The sequence below is a fragment of the Phyllobates terribilis genome, unplaced genomic scaffold, assembly GCF_046119375.1.
Source record: "Phyllobates terribilis strain yellow unplaced genomic scaffold, ASM4611937v1 Scaffold_5__5_contigs__length_657084704, whole genome shotgun sequence".
In the NCBI taxonomy this organism is placed as follows: Eukaryota; Metazoa; Chordata; class Amphibia; order Anura; family Dendrobatidae; genus Phyllobates; species Phyllobates terribilis.
The window spans coordinates 235,074,716-235,100,725 of NW_027362765.1; positions in this window are offsets into that span (position 1 = coordinate 235,074,716).

Consider the following 26,010-nt stretch of genomic DNA (forward strand, 5'->3'; position numbering starts at 1 on the left):
TTGGTTCAGGAGGGGGCGAAACTTCTGAGTGGTCCTCTAACCAGATAACCATGATTACAACTATAGCGGCAAACCTTAATAGTGGATGTAGGAGAACCTCAGTAGATGACTGCTCTGTTACTAAAAAAAATCTCTATACAAAGACCAGCATTGATATTACCGCCATACAGTGACATATAGTGGTAGATACCAGTCCTGCCGAACATGTAAGAGATTACAGTACAGTTATTGATGGTGACTTACAGCTGACGTTCTTTCTGGTGGAGTTGTTCACTTTTCCCATCTTTTCCATCTGGTCCAAACCGACACGACAACTTCCTACAGCCAGGATGCATCTGCAGAGATTACAACAAAGACACATATGACTTCTCACATTTCAGGCACCGTCTCCATTTATCCCCAACTTGCACAAACTCCTTGTTACCCCCATGCCTATCTGCTGCTGCCATGTGTGTCCCAATTACTGCACCTTCTGTGTGGTACTGTGTGCCCTCTAATTTTCCTCCTACTGGAGCCCTAGGTTCCCCTTTCATTGCATTCATAAAGTATGATGACCCTACTGAACCCCACCCCTCCACTGCCCCGGAAAAGTATGGTGGCCCCAGCACAGTATGATCCCCCAACTGTGACCCCCACACAGCACTCCATGCAGTATAATGGGTCTACATGCAATATAATGGCCCCACACCTCTCCACACTGTATAATGGCCCCCCACACAGCATGATGAACCCCACACAAACTTTCACACCGTATAATGGCCTGCTTATAGTTTAAAGGCCCCTACATAGTCCTCCATACAGCATAATGCATCCATAGTCCATATAGCATAATGAACCCCCATAGCCCATACAGGAAAATGTACCATAGTAACATAGTTTTTAAGGTCGAAGGAAGACTAAGTCCATCTAATTCAACCAATAGCCTATCATGTTGATCCAGAGGAAGGCAAAAAAAAACCACGTGGCAAACACTAAGCTCCATATTGGGGAAAAAAAATCCTTCCTGACTCCACATACGGCAATCAGACTAGTTCCCTGGATCAACGCCCTATCAAGGAATCTAGTATATATAACCTATAACATTATACTTTTCAAGAAAGGCATCCATGCCCTTCTTAAATTTTAGTAGTGAATCACTGATTACAACATCATGCGGCAGAGAGTTCCATAGTCTCACTGCTCTTACAGTAAAGTAAGTGATTATGATTAAACCTTCTTTCCTCCAGACGTAGAAGATGCCCCCTTGTCCCCGTCTCAGGCCTCAGAGTAAAAAGATCAGTAGAAAGGTCTTTGTACTGTCCCCTCATATACTTGTACATAGTAATAAGATCACCCCTAAGCCTTCTTTTTTCCAAACTAAATAACCCCAAGTGTAATAACCTGTCTTGGTATTGCAGATCCCTCAGTCCTCTAATAACCTTGGTTGCTCTTCTCTGCACCTGCTCTAGTTCAGCTATGTCTTTCTTATACACTGGAGACCAGAACTGTACACAGTATTCTAAGTGTGGTCGCACTAGTGACTTGTATAGAGGTAAAATTATGTTCTCCTCATGAGCATCTATGCCTCTTTTAATGCGTCCCATTATTTTATTTGCCTTTGCAGCAGCTGCCTGACACTGGCCTCCAAACATGAGCTTGTCGTCCACCAATACACCCAGGTCTTTTTCAGTGACAGTTTTACCCAGTGTTTTGCAATTAAGCATATAATTATACATTTTATTTCCTCTGCCCAAGTGCATTACCTTACATTTATCCCCATTAAAGCTCATTTGCCATTTATCAGCCCAAGCTTCTAGTTTACATAGATCCTCCTGTAATATAAAATTGTCCTCCTGTGTATTGATTACCCTGCAGAGTTTAGTGTCATCTGCAATTATTGTAATTCTATTCTGTATGCCCCCTACTAGGTCATTAATAAATATGTTAAAAAGAAGCGGGCCCAATACTGACCCCTGTGGTATCCCACTGTTAACTGTGACCCAGTCTGAGTGTGTTTCATTAATAACCACCCTTTATTTGATATCATTGAGCCAGTTCTTAACCCACTTACATATATTTTCCCCTATCCCCATTGTTCTCATTTTATGTATCAACTAGTGATGAGTAGTGATGAGCGCGTATGTTTTGTTAACCCTTTCGCCGAGTATACTCGGGCGAGCACCGAGTATTTATAGCGTGCTCGGGCTTTAAGTTTTTGTTTCTCCGTGAACATGATTTGCAATTGTTTGACAGATTTAATACATGTAAGGAATGCTGGAAAAACAGGCATTCCTCACATGTATTAAATCTGTCAAACAGTTGCAAATCATGTTCATGGAGCGATGAAAACTTAAAGCCCGAGCACGCTATAAATACTCGGTGCTCGGCCGAGTATACTCGGCGAAAGGGTTAACAAAACATACTCGCTCATCACTAGTGATGAGCGAACGTGCTTTCCACTACTCGGTACTCGACCGATCATCATGATGCTCGACAAGCTCGGCGAGTATTTCCGGGTTGCTTGGGCGGGAAATCGGGTCCCCTCCCTGCATGTTTGGTGCTCTTTAGAAAGCCAATGAACATGCAGGGATTGCCTGCTATGCACTGTAATGCAATCGCCATGTTGGTTGTGGGCGATTGGCTGGATTGACTGGCTGGAACAGTGATTGGCTGGCCGCACAGCATCATCAGGTCTATATCAGACCTGGCGCCGCCATGCTCGTCACAGTTACTCCGGATCAGACAGTGTGGTGAGAGAGCTGCTGCTGTGTCAGGGAGAGATTTGATTGTGTATTAGGTAGTGTAAGGAGAAAAACCGTACATTACACATATCCATCTTAAACAGTCCTTCTGAGGACAAATCTATCTGCAGAGATATCAGGCAGGCAGGGTGTATAGGCAGGTGGTGTATATAGCAGACTGCAGTGCATATAGCACAAGAGGCTCCATTCCAGTTCTGTCGGCTGCTGCTGTTAAATATTTATGGAAATAGGCCCAGGTCTCAGGGGCCAGGAATAATTTTTTTTGCATCTTAATCCTCATTATTTGCTTAAAAAGCAAACCAGAGAACACGGTTTTTCTGCGCCATTTGCTTGTTGGCACTGCAGAATACAGCCAGGTCCTTTCCATATTACAGCGCTAAAAATCCATCTATTTAAAACCACTTTTTCTCCATCACACGGATCACATATACGTTTTCAGAAAATGCTGCCATTTCTGGCCTGCATTAAAAAATTTTATCAGTGTGTCAGCAAAGTTTTTGACACTGGTTTGCTGTTCAAAATAGTTATTTACAGGCCAGGTATTTAAAACTGTGTTTTCTCCGTCACACGGATTACATGTATGTTTTCAGAAAATACTGCCATTTCTGGCCTCCATTAAAAAAAAATTTCAGTGTGTCATTGAAGCAATTCACAGCAGTTTGCTGGTCAAACTACTTACCTACAGGCCAGGTATTTAAAACTCTCCTTTCTCCGTCACACGGATCACATAGAAGTTTGCTCCAAACTCAGTCATTTGCAGTGAGCGTGGAAGATACTGTCCTACATTTAAAATGGGCAAGGCACATGGCAAGGGACTGGGAACTGGATGTGATAGTAATGGTGCATGCAGAGGCCGAGGACAAGGCCGTGGGCAAGCCGAAATTGTACCACAACAAACACCCACATCTTCTCGCCTGACCTTCCTGTCCCAATTTCTAGGGGACCGCAGCACACCACTATTGAACCCAGAGCAGTGTCAAAAGGTTGTTGGTTGGATAGCGGATAATGCTTCCAGTCACTTAGCCACCACCACCACCACAACCCTGTCTTCCACACGGTCAAGTCTCAATAGCCGTGAGTCTGGACCGCATATTCGTCAACCTGATCCTCCTTCCTCCCACCATGCCGAGTACCCAGAGACAACTGATCCCACACTTCAACACTCTGAAGAGCTGTTCACTTTTGCTTTTATAAATTCTGGCCTCTCGCCCGGTCCACTTGAAGCGGGGCAAGAGGAGATCACTTGTAGCAATGCCCAAATATTTGAGCAGCCACGGTCACACGAAGACGACGGTGGGAAACAAGAGGTGGACGATGATGAGACACAATTGCCAGAAAGTTAGGAGGAGGGCCAGGGTGCGGAAGTGGAAGATGAAGTTGTGGATGATATAGTAACTGACCCAACCTGGCAGGAGGACATGCAGAGCGAGGACAGCAGCACACAGGGGGAGGGAAGCAGAGCACCCCAACAGGCCGGAAGAAGCAGTGTGGTGGCCGCAGACAGAAGGCTGGCAACTGTTCTCCGTAACACGAAGGAAGTTGCCAGTACAACTGTTAGGTCTATCCTAGTCTGGTTGTTTATTAAAGACTCTGCCGATAACCCCAAAAAGGCCATTTGCAACACCTGCCAGGCCAGCATCAGCAGGTGTGGCAAAACGACCAGCCTGACCACCACCAGCATGATTAGGCACATGGCAGCAAAGCACCCGACTTTGTGGGCCGTGCCCCAGGGTCCAGGAACAGTGTCTGCGGGTGGCACCATTGCTTCTTCCGCTGTTGTGCATGCAAGCCAATCCCCTGTCCATGGTGCATGCGAAGATGCCTCCTGCCCTGCACCTGTCATTGCACACTCTCTAGTAGCAGCATCAGGAAGCACATCCATGTCCATGTTCCAGTTGTCCATACCCCAGTCCTTGGAACGCAAGCACAAATATGCAGCCAATGCCCCACAGGCCACACTACCAAATTCTCACATTTCATGACTGCTTGCGCTCGAAATGTTGCCTTTTAGGCTTGTGGAGATGGAAGCATTCTGCAAACTGATGGCGGCGGCCGTCCCTCAGTACTCAGTCCTCAGCCGCCACTATTTCTCCCGGTGTGCCTTCCCCATATTAGACAAGCACGTGTCCCAAACCATTAGCCGTGCTCTCAAGAACGCAGTTACCGGTAAAGTCCACTTAACCACGGACACGTGGACAAGTGCTTGTGGGCAGGGATGGTACATCTCGCTGATGGCACACTGGGTTAACATAGTGGAAGCCGGGACCCAGTCAGACCTTGGGACGGAACACGTCCTCCCGACGCCAAGGATTGCGGACCCTATGTCAATCAGTGTTGCCCCCACGGTCTACAGCTCCTGCATATCATCCTTCTCAGCATCCTCCTACTCTTCAGCTTCCATCTCCGAAATGACCACATCAGTCACAAGTTGGAAGCACTGCAGCACTGCCTCGGCCAAGCGGCAACAGGCTGTGCTGAAGCTAATATGTTTAGTTGACAAACCGCACAATGCTGAGGAGTTGTGGACAGCTCTGAAAGAGCAGGCAGATCTGTGGCTCACATCGCTGAACCTACATCGAGGCATGGTCGTGTGTGACAATGGCCGGAACCTGGCGGTGGCTCTGAAGCGAGGCAAGCTCACACACGTACCATGCCTGGCCCATGTGCTTAACCTTGTGGTTCAGCGGATTCTCAAATCCTACCCCGAGTTGCCGGATCTGATTGTTAAAGTAAGCCACCTGTGTGCCCATTTTAGAAAGTCAGATACAGCTTCCGCAGCCCTTGCAGTGTGTTTCAGCAGCGTTTGCAGCTTCCGGCTCACAGACTGGCGTCTGATATCACCACACGTCGGAACTCTACACTGCAGATGCTGGGAAGGATTTGTGAGGAGAAGAGGGCAGTTGTTGAGTACCAGCATCAACAAGGCCGTCGCTATTCAGTTCAGACTCCACACATAAGACCTCAGGAGTGGACATGGATGTCAGACATATGTACCATCCTCCAAAACTTTGAGGACTCCACCAAGATGGTGAGCGGCGATGACGCCATAATTAGCGTCACCATCCCGCTTCTCTGTCGTCTGAAACGCTCTCTGCTCATAATCAAAGAGGATGCATTGCAGGCGGAGCACGATGAGATGGAGCAAGGAACCATACAGAGTGATTACACACAGCCAAGCCTCATCTCATCGCAATGTGGATTGGGTGACAATGAGGAAGAGGAGGAGGAGGAGGAGGAAGGACAGGAGCTAATTTCATGCACTATAAACGGTACTACCTGCACAGCTGTCATACCGCCTGTTCAGCGTGGATGGCCAGAGGACAGAGGAGGAGGAGGAGAGCATGGTCAGTCATCCTCTTGGTGAGGACACGGAAGTCTTGCCTGTTAGTAGTCTGGCACGCATGGTCGAGTTTATGTTACGCTGCTTTTCCCATGACCCTCGTGCTCTCTAAATTTAGGGTGATAGTCATTACTGGTTGGTGACACTTCTAGACCCAAGCTACAAGGAGAACTTTATATCTCTTATTCCTGAGGAGGACAGGTCTACAAAAATGGGGCAGTACCAGAAGGCCCTTGTTGCGGAACTATTAAAAAAAATCCCATCTGAAAACGCAGGCAGCAGAGGGCACACTTTATTGGACAACCAAGGAGTACAGGCGAGAGAGACACAACTTCAATCCAGCAGAGGCAGGGGAACACTGTCAAAGTTCTGGGAGCGTTTTCTCAGACCCTCCCATCGGACAGGCCCTGAGGCGCGGGGTATTCTCACAAGGAGTGCAAAGTTTGGGAAGATGCTGAGGGAGTACCTTGCCGACCGTACCAACGTCCTCCGTGATTCCGCTGTGCCTTATAATTATTGGGTATCCAAGCTGGATACGTGGAATGAACTGTCTCTCTATGCCTTGGAGGTCCTGGTCTGCCCTGCCACCAGCGTTTTATCAGAGCGGGTTTTAAGTGCCGCTGGTGGAATTATAACTGATAAGCGCATCCGCCTGTCAACTGAAAATGCTGACAGGCTGACTCTTATAAAAATGAACAAGGGCTGGATTGGGCCAGACTTCTCAACACCACCGAGTGATAGCAGCGTAACATAAACTCCAATCCAGTGTCTTTTCTTGGGAGGTGTATTCCCATGCACCTTTTCACACCCACACATGGGTATACGCTTCCTGATTTTGGCTATTTGCTCTTGCTCTCCTCCTTCTCCTCATCCTCCACCACCATATCACCAGGGTGACCGTGGTCCGTGATGCAACACCCACCTAATTTTTTTAAAGGGTGTTTATGATGCCCATAAAAAAAAATGGTTATACAGTATTTTCATGTATACCCTCCAGGGTATACACTTAGTGCATGGGCATTACAAGTATAGGAGGCCCGCTCCTTTCTAATGGGTACATTTTTTTATGACGCCCTCCTCCACATCTCTTCCAAGGGGCATTGAAGTGCCCCCAAATTTTTGGCAGCCCTTGCATTCACTGCATAGGCCAACATTATGGGAGACTCTCTCCTTTCTAATGGGAATTTGTCGTTATTGTGGCCCTGCTGTGTGTGTCTTTAAATTCTTAGTGGGGTTTTTCCTAAAATTGTCAGCCGTTGGACTCACTACATACCCTATAACTGTATAGCAGACTCTCTCCTTTCTAATGGGAACATGTCGTACCTTGTTACTGTGGCCCTGCTCCATGTGTCTTTAAATTCTTAGTGTGGTTTTTCCTAAAATTGTCAGCCGTTGGACTCACTACATACCCTATAACTGTATAGCAGACTCTCTCCTTCCTAATGGGAACATGTCGTACCTTGTTACTGTGGCCCTGCTCTGTGTGTCTTTAAATCCTTAGTGGGGTTTTTACTAAAATTGTCAGCCGTTGGACTCACTGCATACCCTATAACTGTATAGCAGACCCTCTCCTTTCTAATGGGAACATATCGTACCTTGTTACTGTGGCCCTGCTCTATGTGTCTTTAAATTCTTAGTGGGGTTTTTCCCAAATTTTGGCAGCCCTTGCAGTCACAGAATGGGCATTACCACTATAGGATACCCGCTCCTTTCTAAAGGGAACATTTTTTTTACTGTGACCCTCCTCTATGTCTCTTCAAAGGGGTATTGGGTTGCGTCCAAATTTTTGGCAGCCCTTGCAGTCACTGGATACACAATAACAGTATAGGAGAACCACTTGTTAATAATGGGAACAACAAAGCATAGCCGGCTGATGGCGCTCTAACAATAGCTAGGGCCGACTGCTGGCCTTTTAAGAATAGTAAGGGCCGTCTATTGTCCCTATAAAAATCGGCTTTATAACTTTCAGAGTCCCTCCATCATAAATAAATCAGGATGTGTCTGATGATGTGTCACACACCACTTTGCCAGATAAGGTTGTAAAATGTTAAAATGACATTTCCCGGTGAATGCATTTGTCTTAAAAAAAACGTAAAAAACCCCCCAAACAATAGGATCTTTCTTTAGTATAAAAAACAGCGTCACCAATTTAACAACAATGTAATCACATTGTTCAGCTCATGCACCTCCTCCTCCATCTCCGAAATGACCACATCAGTCACAAGCTGACAGCACTGCAGCACTGCCTTGGCCAAGCGGCAACAGGCTGTGCTGAAGATAACATGCTTAATGCTTAAATGACAAACCGCCCAGCGCTGCAGAGTTGTTGAAAGCTGTAACACAGCAGCCTGATCTGTGGCTCTCACCGCTGAACATACCGCCAGGCATGGTCGTGTGTGACAATGGGCAGAACCTGGTGACGGAGAAATGACAGCCGGGGTAGATACGGTTTCCCTCTATGCCAGTCCTTTCACTGAGCTAAAGAATATGGCTGTGGTGAAATACAACTCCCACTGAGAAGTTGTTTCAGATTGAAAAACATTGTGCCCACCAGAGGATTTGATTCTGAGGGCTAACCTTTCTCCCCCACTCAAGAGCCCCATAGCAGCTGCAAAGTTAGCGCTATCATGAACTCTCCTGAGGTAGAAGCCAAGGCGCACCAGAGTATTCTCTGGTGGGACCGTCCAACCCTGCCAAGAAGCAGTCCTGGCTAAGAAAAGTGTGTGGAAAGGTTCCAGGACACTCTATGGCTGCTTTTTTACTGAGGAGGAAACACACGCAAACACGGGGAGAACATACAAAGTCCTTGCAGATGTTGTCCTTGCTGGGATTTGAGCCCAGGATCCCAACGCTGCAAGTCTTCAGTGCTAACCACTGATCCAATGTGCTGCCGTTCACCCTCTAATATCTAACAGGCTGGAGAATCTTGCACCTACTGCCACTCTATCTTCAGCTCCTTTGTGAGAAAATGTATTTGGGCAGCCAGTCAGTCTACCAAATAAAATTCCTGAGAAGGAAATTGGGGATGGCTTCGCTACTGGTACTGGGGGCTGTGCTAATACCATAGTTTGCTGGAAATATTCCAGGCTGATAGGAGGCAAGCAAATTCCCACAGAAAAGTACCAGCAGTAATGTTCAGGGACCCACGCTTGTAGAAGACGGAGACAACACCGGGAGAAATAGTGACGGCTGGGGACCGAGTATGGACACGAGGCATGAGGCATGTGGTTGTGAAAAGCTTCCGCCTCCACGAGACTAAAAGGCCACATTTCAAGTGAAAGCAGCTTTACAGGACTTCCTGTGAGAAATGACATGGAGGGTAGATAGGGTTTCCCTCTATGCCAGTCCTTTCACAGAGCTAAATACAACTGTCAGCAAAAAAAGTTGCGGACTGGCTCCGTACTGTCCCTGGCCACATTCACCTGTCCACGTGTTTGTGGTTAGGCGGTCCTTCCCAGTAAGTGCACTGGGGAGGGCACGGGTAATGTTGTGGGACCCGAGCTTGTGGAAGGCGGGGGTGATACCGGGAAATATAGTGGCGGCTGGGGACCGAGTATGGACACCCGGCCGCCGCCGGCATGAGGTTGTGAAAAGCTTCCGCCTCCACGAGCTTAAGAGCCCATATTTCAAGTGCAAAAAGCTGCCCAGAAATCTGGCAGTTTAGTGTTGCGACCTGTGGGTGGGTGGGTGGCTAGCTGAATACTTGCACTTGCATTCCAAGTAACAGAAAACTAAGCAGATGGTGTCCTCTATCATCATCATGGCCTCACCTCGGCACTATAAACTCTCCTGAAAGAGAAGCCAGGGCCCGCCGGAGGAGTCTCCGGTTCTCTGTTGGGCCTGTCCAACCCTGCCGAAAAGCAGTCCTGGCTAAGAAAAGTATGGGGGAAAGTTCCCGGACATTCTATGGCTGCTTTTTTAACCACTTCGCGCCAGGGCCTGCTTTTGCCTTCTTGACCGGGCCAATTTTTTCAATTCTGACCACTGTCACTTATGAAGTAATTACTCTGGAACGCTTCAACGGATTCCCCTGATTCTGAGAAATTTTTTTCATGACATATTGTTCTTCATGATAGTGGTAAAATTTCTTCGATATCACTTGCGTTTATTTGTGAAAAAATCAGGAATTTGGCTAAAATTTTGAAAATGTTGCAATTTTCAAACTTTGAATTGTTATGCCCTTAAATCAGAGAGATATGTCACACAAAATAGTTAATAAATAACATTTCCCACATGTCTAATTTACATCAGCACAATTTTGGAACCAAAATTTTTTTTTGTTAGGAAGCTATAAGGGTTAAAAGTTTACCAGCGATTTCTCATTTTTGCAACAAAATTTACAAAAACATTTTTTTAGGGACCACATCTTATTTGAAGTGACTTTGAGGGGCCTTTATGACAGAAAATACCCAAAAGTGACAGCATTCTAAAAACTTCACCCCTCAAGGTGCTGAAAACCACATTCAAGAAGTTTATTAACCCTTCAGGTGTTTCACGGGAATTTTTGGAATGTGGAAGAAAACAATGAACATTTAACTTTTTTTCACAAAAATGTTACTTTAGACCCATTTTTTTATTTTCACAAGGGTAACAGGAAAAAATGGAATACAAAATTTGTAGTGCAATTTCTCATGAGCGCGCTGATACCCAATATGTGAGGGAAAACCACTGTTTGGGCGCACTGCAGTGTTCGGAAAGGAAGGAGTGCCATTAGACTTTTTGAATGTAAAATTAGTTTGAATAATTAGCAGATGCCATGTTGCGTTTGGAGAGCCCCTGATGTGCCTAAACAGTGGAAAACCCCCACAAGTGACACCATTTTGGAGACTAGACCCCTTAGGGAACTTATCTAGATGTGTGGTAAGCACCTTGAACCCCAAGGTGCTTCACAGAAGTTTATAATATTGAGCCGTAAAAATAAAATTTTCACATTTTTCCCACAAAAACGTTTTTCATCCCTAATTTTGCATTATCATAAGGGTAATAGGATAAATTGCACCATGAAATTTGCTGTGCAATTTCTCATGAGCATGCCGATACCCCATATGTGGAGGCAAACCACTGTTTGGGCGCACGGCAGGGTTTGAAAGGGAAGGAGCGCCATTTGACTTTTTGAATGTAAAATTTGTTTGAATAATTAGCAGACACCATGTCGCATTTGGGGAGCCCCTAATGTGCCTAAACAGTGGAAACTCCCCACAATTGCCACCATTTTGGAAACTAGACCCCTTAGGGAACTTATCTAGATGTGTGGTGAGCACCCTGCACCCCCAGGTGCTTCACAGAAGTTTATAATATTGAGCCGTAAAAATAAAATTTTCACATTTTTCCCACAAAAAATGTTTTTCATTCCCTAATTTTGCATTATCATAATGATAACAGGAGAAATTGCACCATGAAATTTGTTGTGCAATTTCTCCTGAGTACGCCGATTCCCCATATGTGGGGGAAAACCACTGCTTTGGTGTACGGCAGGGTTCGGAAGAGAAAGGAGCGCTATGTTGGCTGGGATAGCTTGCAGACACCATGTCACATTTGAAGAGTCGCTGACATGCCCAAACAGCAGAAACCCCCACAAGTGACCCCATTTTGTAAACTACACCTCTCAAGGAATTCATCTAGGGAAGTAGTGAGAATTTTTAAATTTTTAAATTTATACCATTGGGCAGTGAAAAAAACATAATTATATTTTTACCACAAAAAAATGTTTTACCCTCAGATTTTACATTTTCACACAGGGCAATGGGTAAACATGGTGCCGAAATGTGTCACACAATTTCTTCTAAAAGTGGCAATACCCCATATGTGGCTGTATCGTACCGCTTAGCCATACGGCGAGATCTGGGAGGGACGGAGCGCTATTTTACAATTGGAGAACAAATAGGCATTTGGATTTGGGAGCACAAAATTTTCTGAATTTCTTTTGGGGGGCAAGGGCCATTTCGCTTTTCCAGAGCCTTTATGCTACCAGTAACTTAGAATATTTCTAACAGATGATGGACCTGAGTGGGGACTAGCTTTATTTGAGGACTGAGTTGAAGCTTTTATTGGGAACAATTTACTTAACATTTATCCGGCGCTCTAGGCTGAGCACTTACATCTGGGTTTCCATCTAAATTTCCCAGTGATGTAATTCAGATGAAACCCCTGCGGGATCCATTCACTGTAATGAGGCAGCAGAGTTACTCTGGACTCCATCTGGCCTCTGTCTAGCGGTGTCCTTTTTTTCAGAAGTGCACAAAACTGTGGCCAACCGCACTTTTATGCACGCCTAAAAAAACTGATACTGTGGGATCACAGGCCAGATGGCATCCACAGTGGCCTATATCTGCCTTATTACAGGGAATCTTCCGTCATGGGTTCCGTCTGAATCACGTATTTCAGAGATTTACACGGAAACTCTGGTGTAAGTGCTCAGCGCAGAGCGCAGGATAAATGTGAGCAGAGCCTTACTGCGATCTTTGGGAGACATAATAAACAAATCAGTAGCAGGTGAAGAATTGGTTTTATTTATTTTTTACGCCATTCCTCGTGCGGTATAAGTGATGAGATTACTTTATTCTTCGGGTCGGTGCGATTACAGAGTTACCAGATTTATATCGGGTTTTCATGATTGACAGCTGTCATACTAAGAGACGCTTTTTTTTGCAAAATCTAGTTTTTGCATCGTCATATTTTGAGAGCTATAATTTTTCCATATTTTGGCCGACAGAGTCATGTGATGGCTTGTTTTTTGCGGGACGAGTTGACATTTTTATTGGTACCATTTTTGGGTATGTGACATTTTTTGATCGCTTTCTATTCCGTTTTTTGGGAGGTAAAATTAACAAAAACCAACAATTCAGGAATTGTTTTTTGAGGGTTTTTTTATGCCGTTCTGCATGTGGTAAAAGTGATAAGGCAGCATTATTCTTCGGGCCAGTACGTTTACAGCGATACTACACTTACTGTATATTTTTTTATGTTTTGGCGCTTTTACACAATAAAACAATTTTATAGAAAAAATTTTTTTTTTGCATCGCTTTATTCTGAGCACTATAACTTTTTTATTTTTCGGCTGATGGAGCTGTATGGCAGCTTTTTTTTGCGGAACAAGATGACATTTTCAGCGGTACCATTTTTATTTCCATTTTGCTTTTTGTTCGCATTTTTTTCCACTTTTTGTTTGGCGATATGATGAAAAAGCATAGTTTTTTGCTACGTTTTTATTTATTTTTATTACGGTATGCACAGAAGGAGTTAATTAGTGTGACAGTTTTATAGATCGGGTTGTTTCGGACGCGGCAATACCAAATATGTGTACTTTTTTTGTTTTTGCATAAATATACGGATTTATTGGTTTAATATTTTATTTATTTATTTTTATTTATTTTGTGATTTTTTTTAAACAGTTTGAAAACATTTTTTTGACTTTTTTTTTACATTTTTACTTAGTCCCTGTATGGGACATTAATTTTTATTTTTCTAGTCACTGATGTCATGCAATGTAATAGACATGTATTACATTACATGACATCTTTTCTGACTGTTTCACAGTCAGTGTCTCCTGCCAGGCTTCAGCTGCAGGCTGAGCTTAGCAGGACACCATATATGACAGATCTGGAGGCGGTCATGTGACCTCCAGCTGCCATAACAACGGAAGGTCCTGGAAGGTACTGGAAGATGTCAGGGGGCCGTCGGAGAAGTAAGTTGATGACCCCCTCTCCTCTCACTATCTTCTATATGACACGATCACTATAGATCGCGGCATATAGAAGATAGCAAACGGTTAACATCATTGGGACCTGATCCAATCAGGTCCCGATGATGTCCCCTGTCAGAGCTATCGCTCTGCACTGGAAACGCAGTGCTTGCAGGACCCTGGGGGTCCTGAGCGCTGCGGGACCACCCACTGTTAGTAAACGTCGGCGCTGCACAGAGCCCTGGCAGGGCCAACGTTTATGTACAGTGGGCGGTCCTGAACCGGTTAATGTGGATCGGCCATGCTTATGTATGTTATTTCCCAAACCGCATTACTGATCAGGCCATTGTCGAACTCTGTATTCAAGAAATTAAATGAGCAAAGAAAGATGTGTGTGTGTCAAAGCACCACCGACAAGGGTGAGTTGATGTTGGACGGGCTGCCATTGCTTCTGCAACAAGCTGCATTACAGGACTTCCTGTGAGAAATGACATGCAGGGTAGATAGGGTTTCCCTCTATGCCAGTCCTTTCACCGAGCTAAATACAACTGTCAGCAAAAAAAGTTATGGACTGGCTCCGTACTGTCCCTGGCCACATTCACCTGTCCACATGTTTGTGGTTAGACGGTCCTTCCGAGTAAGTGCACTGGGGAGGGCACGGGTAATGTTGTGGGACCCGTACTTGTGGAAGTCGGAGGCGATACCGGGAAATATTGTAGCGGCTGGGGACCAATTATGGCCATCCAGCTGCTGCCGGCATGAGGTTGTGAAAAGCTTCCCCCTTCACGAGCCTAAAAGGCCACATTTCAATTGCAATCAGCTGTCATAAATTTGGCAGTATAGTATTGCAGCCGGTGGGTGGGTGGCTGGCTGCCTGCATACTTGCGTTTGCATTCCAAGGAATGGGGTAGGGACAATTGAACGCTGCAGTGGGACAAGGACGTGGACAGTGATTGTTGCAAGTCTGCAACGACAGGTTCATGGCGGGAGGCATCTTCGCATGTGCCAAGGATCACTTATGATGGGCACACTTTTAGGCAGTGACCTGGGAGTCAGAAATGCTTCCAGAGGTCTTCCCCATGACTTTTCAGCACTGTATGCATGTGTCTGATGATGTGTCACACACCACATGGCCAGACATGGTTGTAAAATGTTAAAATGAAATTTCCTGGTGAATGCATTTGTCTTGGTTTAAATCAATGCAAAAGTTCAAAAGCGCATCAAAAACGCTACGTGTGAACATAGCTCAAGGTGTGAAGGAGTATTTTTGTTTTTGGTTATTTGTTTTGCTTTATATACATTGTACATGTCATGGAAAGGATGTTCCTTAACATATTTCCCAGGAAAATCCAGTTTGGTTTCATTTTGGTATGTTTTATTGTGAGTCTGTAAAAGTGTCATAATACCTCTGACAACGTTGTTGACAAAAGTGACCTGGGAGTCAGAAATGCTTCCAGGGGTCTTCCCCATTCAGTCCCCATGTCATTTGAGCATTGTTCCCATCGATTTGGGCAATTTTTATGTCCCTCTGCAGACCACCGGGGGATCCACCTGAAAAATGCTCGAGTTTCCCATAGACTTACATTGGGCTCGTTGCTCAGGTCGAGCACCCCAGTATTCCAATTTGCTCGACCCAAACAACGAGTACCCAAGCATTTTAGTGCTTGCTCATCACTAGTATAAACCTTTTGTGTGGAACTAGTGATGAGCGAGTATGTTTTGTTAACTATTTCGCCGAATATGCTCGGGCCGAGCACCGAGTAGTTACAGCTGCTCGGTGATATGCTTGAATCACTCTCGTGTGCATGATTTGCGACTGTTTGACAGCTTTAACCGGTTCCCGACCGCCCACTGTACATAAACGTCGGCGCTTGCTGGGCTCTGTGCAGCGCCAACGTTTAAAAACGGTGGGTGGTCCCGCAGCGCTCAGGACCCCCAGGGTCCTGCTAGCGCTGCGGTACCGGTTCAGAGCAATAGCTCTGACATGTGGCATCATGGGGACCTGATTGGATCAGGTCCCCATGATGTTAACCTGTTCCCATCTTCTAGATGCCGCGATCCATAGCGATCGCGGCATTTAAAAGATAGTGACATCCGATGGTCGGCGATCCGGACCCCCCCACATACCTCCGGAGCGGCGGGGATCCCGGTGCTGTGACCTCTGACATCATCGAGACCTGATTGGCTCAGGTCTCGATGATGTCAGCGTCACACCAGCCAATCAGAGAGATCACCAGGGAAGTTTGTTTTAGCAACAAACTTTCCCGGGCGATCTGGCTGATAGAACACTGTTTCTCCTCCGATCTCAGTGAGAGAGCAGAGGAGAAACAGTGTGACAAGAGCTGTCAGCCTTGCCACTGTAAAATTGAAAAAAAATAAAATAATAAAGAAAGTAAGAGTTAGGGTTAGTCAGTCCTGTCAGATCAGTCAGTCCTGTCAGATCAGTCAGTCCTGTCAGATCAGTCAGTCCTGTCAGATCTGTCAGTCCTGTCAGATCTGTCAGTCCTGTCAGATCAGTCAGTCAGTCAGTCCTGTCAGATCAGTCAGTCCTGTCAGACCTGTCAGTCAGTCAGTCCTGTCAGATCAGTCAGTCCTGTCAGTCAGTCAGTCCTGTCAGTCAGTCAGTCCTGTCAGATCAGTCAGTCAGTCAGTCCTGTCAGATCAGTCAGTCCTGTCAGACCTGTCAGTCAGTCAGTCCTGTCAGATCAGTCAGTCAGTCAGTCCTGTCAGTCAGTCAGTCCTGTCAGTCAGTCAGTCCTGTCAGATCAGTCAGTCCGTCAGTCCTGTCAGATCAGTCAGTCCTGTCAGATCAGTCAGTCCGTCAGTCCTGTCAGATCAGTCAGTCCTGTCAGTCAGTCAGTCCTGTCAGGTCAGTCAGTCCGTCAGTCCTGTCAGATCAGTCAGTCCTGTCAGATCAGTCAGTCTGTCAGTCCTGTCAGATCAGTCAGTCCTGTCCAATCAGTCAGTCCTGTCAGATCAGTCAGTCCTGTCAGATCAGTCAGTCAGTCCTGTCAGATCAGTCTGTCCAGTCAGTCAGTCAGTCCTGTCATATCAGTCTGTCCAGTCAGTCAGTCCTGTCAGTCAGTCAGTCCTGTCAGATCAGTCAGTCCGGTCAGTCAGTCAGTCCTGTCAGATCAGTCTGTCCAGTCAGTCAGTCCTGTCAGATCAGTCAGTCCTGTCAGATCAGTCTGTCCAGTCAGTCAATCCTGTCAGTCAGTCAGTCCCGTCAGATCAGTCAGTCCTGTCAGATCAGTCAGTCCTGTCAGATCAGTCTGTCCAGTCAGTCAGTCCTGTCAGTCCGGTCAGTCCAGTCCGGTCCCGTCTGTTCAGTCCGGTCCGTTCAGTCCAGTCAAAAAATATAAAAATAAAATGGCCCGTCAGACTTATACCGCAGAAGATGTGCATGCCCTGCTGTGTTCTGATAGTGATGACAGTGCAATCTCAGATGGAGATATGGATTTTGAGGGCTTTAGTAGCGGTGACACTGAGAGCTCAGAAATGAGCAGTGATTCTGGTCCATCCTCAAGCCCAAGGACCAGTACAGCAATAGGGGCAAATAGCGCTACTCCAAATCAGGGAACACTGCCCAGTACAAGCGCTGTCCCTGCTACTAGTGAATTGGCGCACGCCAGTGTACAAGGGGCTTTGCCACATGATCTAGCATTTCCCAGATGGGAGGCTTCGGATTCGGCTGCTCCATTCAGCTCTGATTTCAACGCCACTCCTGGTATAAATGTGGAGGTGGAAGATTTTGGACCAATTCATTTTTTTAATTTGTTTTTTACAGACAGCTTGCTAGAGCATATTGTCGTGCAAACAAATTTATATGCATCCCAATTCATAAGCCAGAATCCCCGATCTTACTATGCTAGGGCAAATTTATGGACACCAACTAATGTCCCGGAAATAAAAAATTTTTTAGGACTTACATTTGCCATGGGGCTTGTTAAAAAACTGAGCATTCGATCCTACTGGTCCAACCACCCTGCTCAAGCCACCCCTATGTTTTCAGTCGTTCTGCCTAGGACCCGTTATGAAATGCTCATGCGGTTTTGGCATTTTAACGACAATAGTCAATGCCTGCCCAGAAATGCCCCAGAACATGACAGGTTATATAAAATTAGACCCATCATTGAAAATTTGTCAGAAAAATTCTTAAGGCTCTACACCCCAACACAAAATATTTCTATAGATGAGTCCCTTGTAAAATTCAAAGGAAGACTGCACCTCAAGCAATTTATCCCATCTAAAAGGGCAAGGTTTGGAATAAAGATCTATAAAATGTGCAAAAGTTCAACCGGATACACATCCGCTTTTCGCATATACGAGGAGAAAGATAGCCAACTAAACCCACCAGGATGCCCTACTTATCTGGGGACATCTGGAAAAATTGTTTGGGAGCTGATAAGTCCATTTTTTCAAAAAGGCTACAATCTATATGTGGACAATTATTACACCAGCATACCCCTATTTAAAAGTCTGGTTGAACACAACATCAGGGCTTGTGGGACCATTCGTAAAAACCGTCAGGGGTTTCCACAGCCATTGGTCAACCAAAAGTTCCAAAAGGGGCAGTCAGGGTACGCAACGGAGAGCTGCTTGCCCTGAAATATAGGGATAAGAGGGATATTTTTGTCCTCACCTCGATCCACACAGATGCCACAAGGGCCATTGTAGAACTAGGATCCACCACTCCGAAGCAAAAACCTGTGTCAGTCATTGACTACAACAAACACATGGGGGGTGTGGACCTTGCAGACCAGGTTCTACAGCCATACCAGGTATCAAGAAAGTCCTATACCTGGTATAAAAAGTTGGTTATTTATTTGTTTCAGGTGGCCACATACAATTATTTTGTGTTGTACAAAAAAGCAGGAAATTCAGATCCTTTTCTTGATTATCAAGAAAAGGTAATTGAAAATCTTGTCTTTCAAAGTGTTAGCCCCGCTCATCCATTAGAATCTGAGGATGTGAAAAGACTCACTGAGCGACATTTTATTGCACTTATTCCAGCAACGGAAACAAGAGGGAACCCCCAGAAAAGATGTCGTGTATGTACTAAGAGAGGAATGAGGCGTGATACCCGCTACTATTGCCCACAATGCCCATCATTGCCAGCCTTATGCGTCACTGACTGCTTTAAAATCTTCCAAACAGAACCACGTTTTTAAACTGTAAAAATGTATCCCAATTTGTCATTCAAACATTTGGTTCATTTAGTGAATGACACATTCGAGTAGAGCTCACTTAATTTCCAGGGGGGTTCTCCAGAATCTAAACCTTGCATTGCGTGCTTGTTTCTGGAAATCATCCATTGAGTTAAAATGGTCACTAAACCCATAGATGAATTCCCAGAGGGGTGTCATTTCCAAATTGGGGTCACTTGTTGGGAATTTGCCCTGGTGAAAATTAAAAATTTGAGGCTAAAGTAGCAGTTTTGTGTTAAAAATGTGTTTTTTTATTTTCACACTTCAACATTATAAAATTCTGTGAAGCCACTGGGGGTTCAAGGTGCTCACCACACATCTAGATAAGTTCCTTGAGGGGTCTAGTTTCCAAAATGGGGTCACTTGTTGGGGGTTTCCACTGTTTAGGCACCTCAGGGTCTCTCCAAATGCAACATGGCGTCCGCTATCGATTCCAGTCAAATTTCCATTCCAAAAGTCAAATGGCGCTCCTTACCTTCCAAGCCATGCCGTGCGCCCAAACAGTGGTTTTGCACCACATATGGGGTATCAGCGTGCTCAGGAGAAATTGTACAACACATTTTGGGGTCCATTTTTTCTGGCTGCCCTTGTGAAAATTAAAAATTTGAGGCTAAAGTAGCAGTTTTGTGTTAAAAATGTGTTTTTTATTTTCACACTTCAACCTTATAAAATTCTGTGAAGCCCCTGGGAGTTCAAGGTGCTCACCACACATCTAGATAAGTTCCTTGAGGGGTCTAGTTTCCAAAATGGGGTCACTTGTTGGGGGTTTCCACTGTTTAGGCACCTCAGGGGCTCTCCAAATGCAACATGGCGTCCGCTATCGATTCCAGTCAAATTTCCATTCCAAAAGTCAAATGGCACTCCTTACCTTCCAAGCCATGCCGTGCGCCCAAACAGTGGTTTTGCACCACATATGGGGTATCAGTGTGCTCAGGAGAAATTGCACAACACATTTTGGGGTCCATTTTTTCTGGCTGCCCTTGTGAAAATTAAAAATTTGAGGCTAAAGTAGCAGTTTTGTGTTAAAAATGTGTTTTTTTATTTTCACACTTCAACATTATAAAATTCTGTGAAGCCCCTGGGGGTTCAAGGTGCTCACCACACATCTAGATAAGTTCCTTGAGGGGTCTAGCTTCCAAAATGGGGTCACTTGTTGGGGGTTTCCACTGTTTAGGCACCTCAGGGGCTCTCCAAATGCAACATGGCGTCCGCTATAGATTCCAGTCAAATTTCCATTCCAAAAGTCAAATGGCGCTCCTTACCTTCCAAGCCATGCTGTGCGCCCAAACAGTGGCTTTGCACCACATATGGGGTATCAGCGTGCTCAGGAGAAATTGTACAACACATTTTGGGGTCCATTTTTTCTGGCTGCCCTTGTGAAAATTAAAAATTGAGGTTAAAATAGCAGTTTTGTGAAAAAAAGTTAAATGTTCATTGTTTTCTTCCACATTCCAAAAATTCCTGTGAAGCACCTGAAGGGTTAATAAACTTCTTGAATGTGGTTTTGAGCACCTTGAGGGGTGAAGTTTTTAGAATGCTGTCACTTTTGGGTATTTTCTGTCATAAAGGCCCCTCAAAGTCACTTCAAATAAGATGTGGTCCCTAAAAAAATGTTTTTGTAAATTTTGTTGTAAAAATGAGAAATCGCTGGTCAACTTTTAACCCTTATAGCTTCCTAACAAAAAAAAATTTTGGTTCCAAAATTGTGCTGATGTGAAGTAGACATGTGAGAAATGTTATTTATTAACTATTTTGTGTGACATCTCTCTCTGATTTAAGGGCATGAAAATTCAAAGTTTGAAAATTGCAAAATTTTCAAAATTTTCGCCAAATTTCCGATTTTTTCACAAATAAACGCAAGTGATATCGAAGAAATTTTACCACTATCATGAAGTACAATACGTCACGAAAAAACAATCTCAGAATCAGGGGAATCCGTCGAAGCGTTCCAGAGTAATTACCTCATAAAGTGACAGTGGTCAGAATTGAAAAAAATTGGCCCGGTCACGAAGGCAAAAACAGGCTCTGGCGCGAAGTGGTTAATACACGTGAGGAATGTCTATTTCTTAAACATACTCACTCATCACTATGTGGAACCGTATCGAAAGCTTTTGAAAAGTCCATATACACAACATCCACTGCATTTCCTTTGTCCAGTCCGGAACTTACCTCTTCATAAAAGCTGATCAGATTAGTTTGACAGGAACGGTCCCTCGTAAACTCATGTTGATATTGGGTCATGAGGTTATTCTTCTTCAGATACTCTAGTATAGCATGTCTTAGAAAACACACCAGGATTTTACCCACAGTAGTGGTTAAGCTTACTGGCCTATAATTTCCAAGTTCGATTTTGTCCCCTTTTTGAATATTGGCACCACATTTGCTATACGCCAGATCCTGCTATTATGGAATATTTAAAGATTAAAAATAATGGTCTATCTTTGACTTTACTTAATTCCTGCAGTACTCGCGGGTATATCCCATCCGGGCCTGGGGATTTGTCAACTTTAGTGATTTTTAGACACCGCTGTACTTCCTGCTAGGTTAAGCAAGTGACATTTAATGGAGAATTTTTGTCATCACTGATCATGTTTTCTATCATGCAATTTTCTTGTGTAAATATTGTTGAAAAAAAATAATTTAGCATATTGGCTTTTTCCTCATCCTCATCCACCATTTCACCCAGACTATTTTTAAGGGAGCCAACACTATCATTTTTAGTTCCTAACTATTTATGTAGTTAGAATATTTTGGGATTATTTTTACTTTCTCTGGCAATGAGTCTCTCTGTCTCAATCTTTGCTGCCTTGATTTGTTTTTTACAGAATTTATTTAATTTTCTATATTTATTTAATGCCTCATCACTACCTACTTGCTTTAGTTCTCTAAATGCTTTCTTTTTGTCACCTATTGCTCCCCTTACAGCTCTATTTAGCCATAGTGGTTTCCTCCTATTTCTAGCATTTTATTCCCATAGGGTATATATTGTGCACAGGTCCTATTCAGGATGCTAATAAATGTCTCCCATTTGCTTTATGTAGTTTTATGTCTCAGGATATCATCCCAGTTTATTGCACTAAGATCATCTCTCAACCGTTGGAAATTTGCCTTCCTGAAGTTTAGTGTTCTTGTAACCCCTCTACTACACATCTTATTAAAGGATACATGAAAACTTATTATTTTGTGATCACTATTACCCAAGTGACCCCCAACTCGTATATTTGATATGCGGTCTGGCCTGCTGGCTAATATTAGGTCTAGCAGTGCACCCCTTCTTGTTGGGTCCTGAACCAGTTGTGAAAGGTAATTGTCTCTCATAGTTGTCAAAAACCTATTACCTTTGCTGGAACTACAGGTTTCTGTTCCCCAATGTATTTCAGGGTAGTTGAAGTCCCCCATAATAATGACTTCTCCTTGAGTCGTTGCTTCATCTATTTGCTTTATGAGGGTATTCTCCGCTGCTTCCATTATTTTTGGAGACCTATAACAAACCCCTATCAGTAATTTATTATTTTTCCCCCTCCCCTTATCTTCACCCACAGGGACTCTACATTTTCATTAGATTTACATATATTCTCACGCAAGACGTGTTTTAAGGATCATTTCACATATAAACACACACCCCCTCGCTTGTTTGTACAGTTATTTCTGAACAGACTATAGCCCTGTAAATTAACTGCCAAGTCATGGCTCTCATCCAGCCATATCTCTGATATCCCAACCTTGTCATAATTATTTTCCAACAAAATAAATTCTAATTCCTCCATTTTGTTGGTGAGTCTTCTGGCATTAGTGTACATGCATTTTATGTATCTCTCTGTACCTCTATTCCTTCTTACTATATTGACTGTTCTAACCCCACCCCCAATTTCGTTATTTGTGCCAAAGTCACTATCTGCACTATCTTCCCCACCTATAAAATGAATACCCTCCCCCCAATCCCTAGTTTAAACACTCCTCCAACCTTCTAGCCATTTTCTCCCCCAGCACAGCTGCACCCTCCCCATTGAGGTGCAGCCGGTCCCTAGCGTAGAGTCTGTAGCCAACTGAGAAGTCGGCCCTGTTCTCCAGGAACCCAAACCCCTCCTTCCTACACCAATTCCTGAGCCACTTATTTATCTCCCCAATCTCCCGTTGCCTCTCTGGCGTGGCATGTGGTGCAGGCAGTATTTCAGAGAATACCACCTTGGAGGTCCTTGCTTTAAGCTTGCAGCCTCATTCCTTGAAATCATCTTTAATGACCTTCCACCTACCTCTAACTTTGTCATTTGTGCCAATGTGCACCATGACCGCTGGATCCTCACCAGCCCCTCACAGTAATCTGTCAACCCGATCAGAGATGTGCCGGACTCGAGCATCAGGTAGGCAGTACACTGTTCGGCGATCCCTGTCTTTGTGACAGATTGCCCTATCTGTTCCCCTAACAATTGAGTCCCCCACTACCAGCACCTGCTTGGCCTGCGCTGCTCTCTTATTTCCCCCCTTACTGTAGCTGACACTCCTGGGCTTTCAGAGGACATGCCTTGCTGCAGCAGTGCTACCTCTGTACTGACACGCCCCTCATCTGCCAACTTTGCAAACTTATTGGGGTGTGCCAGATCAGGACTAGCCTCCCTGGCATTCTTCCCTCAACCCCCTCTTCTAACTGTTTCCCAGCTAGCTACCTCACTGTACTGCAGCTCCATACTACCATTCTCCCCCACATCTACCCCAGTGAGCAGCTGCTCAGTGAGCAGCAGACTCCTTTCCATATTGTCTATGGATCTCAGTGTTGCCAGCTGCACATTTAGATCCAATACCTGGGCTTCCAAACGCACAATGTGCTCACATCTTGCACAGCAGTATGCACCCACGACCGGCTGTTTAAGGATTGCATACATGTGGCAAGATGTACACTGGATAGCATTGTCAATAATGGAGCTAATTTCCTAATGGGTATTGCACTAGTGTTAGAACCCTCCTGTTTGTTTTTTCGATCTTGTGTTTTGCGGTCACGTGACCAACTGCCTTTATATTCCAGCTCCGCCTTTTTGGCTGTGCTGGACTTCAGTGTTGTTTGACTGTTTTGCTAGCCAGGTGCTTTGGTGCCTATCTCTCAGTTCGCTTGGTCCTTTGGGACCTCTAGTACTTTTTTGCCAGTTTATCTTTTGTTTTCTGCAACAACTTTCTCTGTTCAGGAGGTGTCCCTTTTTGTTCCAGTCCTTAGTTCTTTTAGGGACCCCTTCCCTTTATTCTATAGGTCTTCTTTCAAACTAGCCTAGGATTAAGGCGGGTCTGTTCGCTAGGAACAGGCAGCCCGCTACGTCGTAGGGATTCAGCTTAGTCTTACTGTAGGGAAAGCTTTCCCCTTCTTTCCTTAGTTCTTGTTGCAGATCATAACAACTAGACAGAAATGTTAAGTAAAAAGAAATGTAAAGAATTAATAAAATACAGACAGCAATTCAGTCCAAATTCCTCCCTTCCAAACTCCCTGAATCCAAAGTCACTGAATCACAAGTCACACACTTACTCCCGTTTGCACTTACGCTCCGGTCATGCTCGATAAGAAATAAGATTTAAAGAGTTTTTTTTTTATTTTTCCCTTTAACAGCAATCCAACTTACAGCTCAATGCACTTCCAAAAATACCCCCATAGTCCATACAGTATAATGCACTCCCCATAGTCCATAAAGTATAATACTGCCCTATAGCCCATAAAATATAATGCACCCCCATAGCCCATACAGTATAATGCACCCCCATAGTCCATACAGTATAATTCACCTCCGTAGCCCAAAAAGTATAATGCACCCCCATAGCCCATACAGTATAATGCATCATCATAGTCCATAAATTATAATGCACCCTATAGCCCATACAGTATAAGGCACCAACATAGTCTATACAGTATAATGCACCCCCATTGCCCATACAGTATAATGCATCCCCATAGCCCATACAGTATAATTCACCCCCATAGCCCATACAGTATAATACAGCAATGATTAAAGACCGGAGGGTCTGAAACGCGTCTGCCTAGTTTCCCTCTTACCTTGGGGTCTGTGATCTATATGCTCCATGTTATGTTTTTAATCCATTTTTTCAATAAACTTTGTTTTTTTATGGACTTCCGAAGCTGGATCCTCCTTTCATGATTGATTGCTTTTCCTGTGGCACTGCAGGTTTTCCGGGCTTTGGAGTCCACATGCAAAGGGTGAGCTGACTATTTTTCTTACTTACATAAAGTATAATGCACCCCCAAAGCCATACTGTATAATGCACCCCATAGCCCATACTGTGTAATGCATCCCCATAGCCCATGAAGTATAATACACCCCCATATAGTATAATGCACTCCTATCCAGTATAATACACCCACATAATCCATACAGTATAACGCACTCCCATACAGTATAATTCATCCCCATAGTCCTCATAACAGTTTTATGGCCACCACAACGTTCTAAAAAAAAAATACAATACTCACCTCTCCTCCCCATTCCCCGCTGATCCAGTTGCCACAGCTTGCCTTCTGAAGCATCACACATCTCAGCATAGAGGATGCCATGTAGCGACGTCATCATGCTAAGACGTCATATGCTGAGGAAGAATGATGAGGGAGGAAGCGGCAGCTAACACTTCCTCCTCCATAACTTTAAACTATGATGCCGATACAGTTGAACTTGCAGGGGGCCTCCCAGATCATGTGCCCCAAACCAGCAGTGCAGGGAGATCGTGCCTCCTTGCTCTGCCGCAAAGTTTAACTGTATTGGTGTAACTCTGGGTGGGCCCCTCAGAGCACGGGGCCCGGGACAGCAGCACCCTTTGCCCCCCGGTAGCTACGCTACTGGAATCAAGATTATCTTGTTGTTTACTCCTTACTTTGTTGTTAATACTTTTGCAATTTTAGATAAAGCGAACCTTGGGTAGGCACAACCCACACAAAAAGAGAAAGGGTTAAAGAGGACCTTTGACCAGTTTGAGAATTTTAAATTGCCCATATCATGGAATAGTCACTGTAAAGATGAGTAAAACATAATTTTTATTTTTTTTATTTCTTCT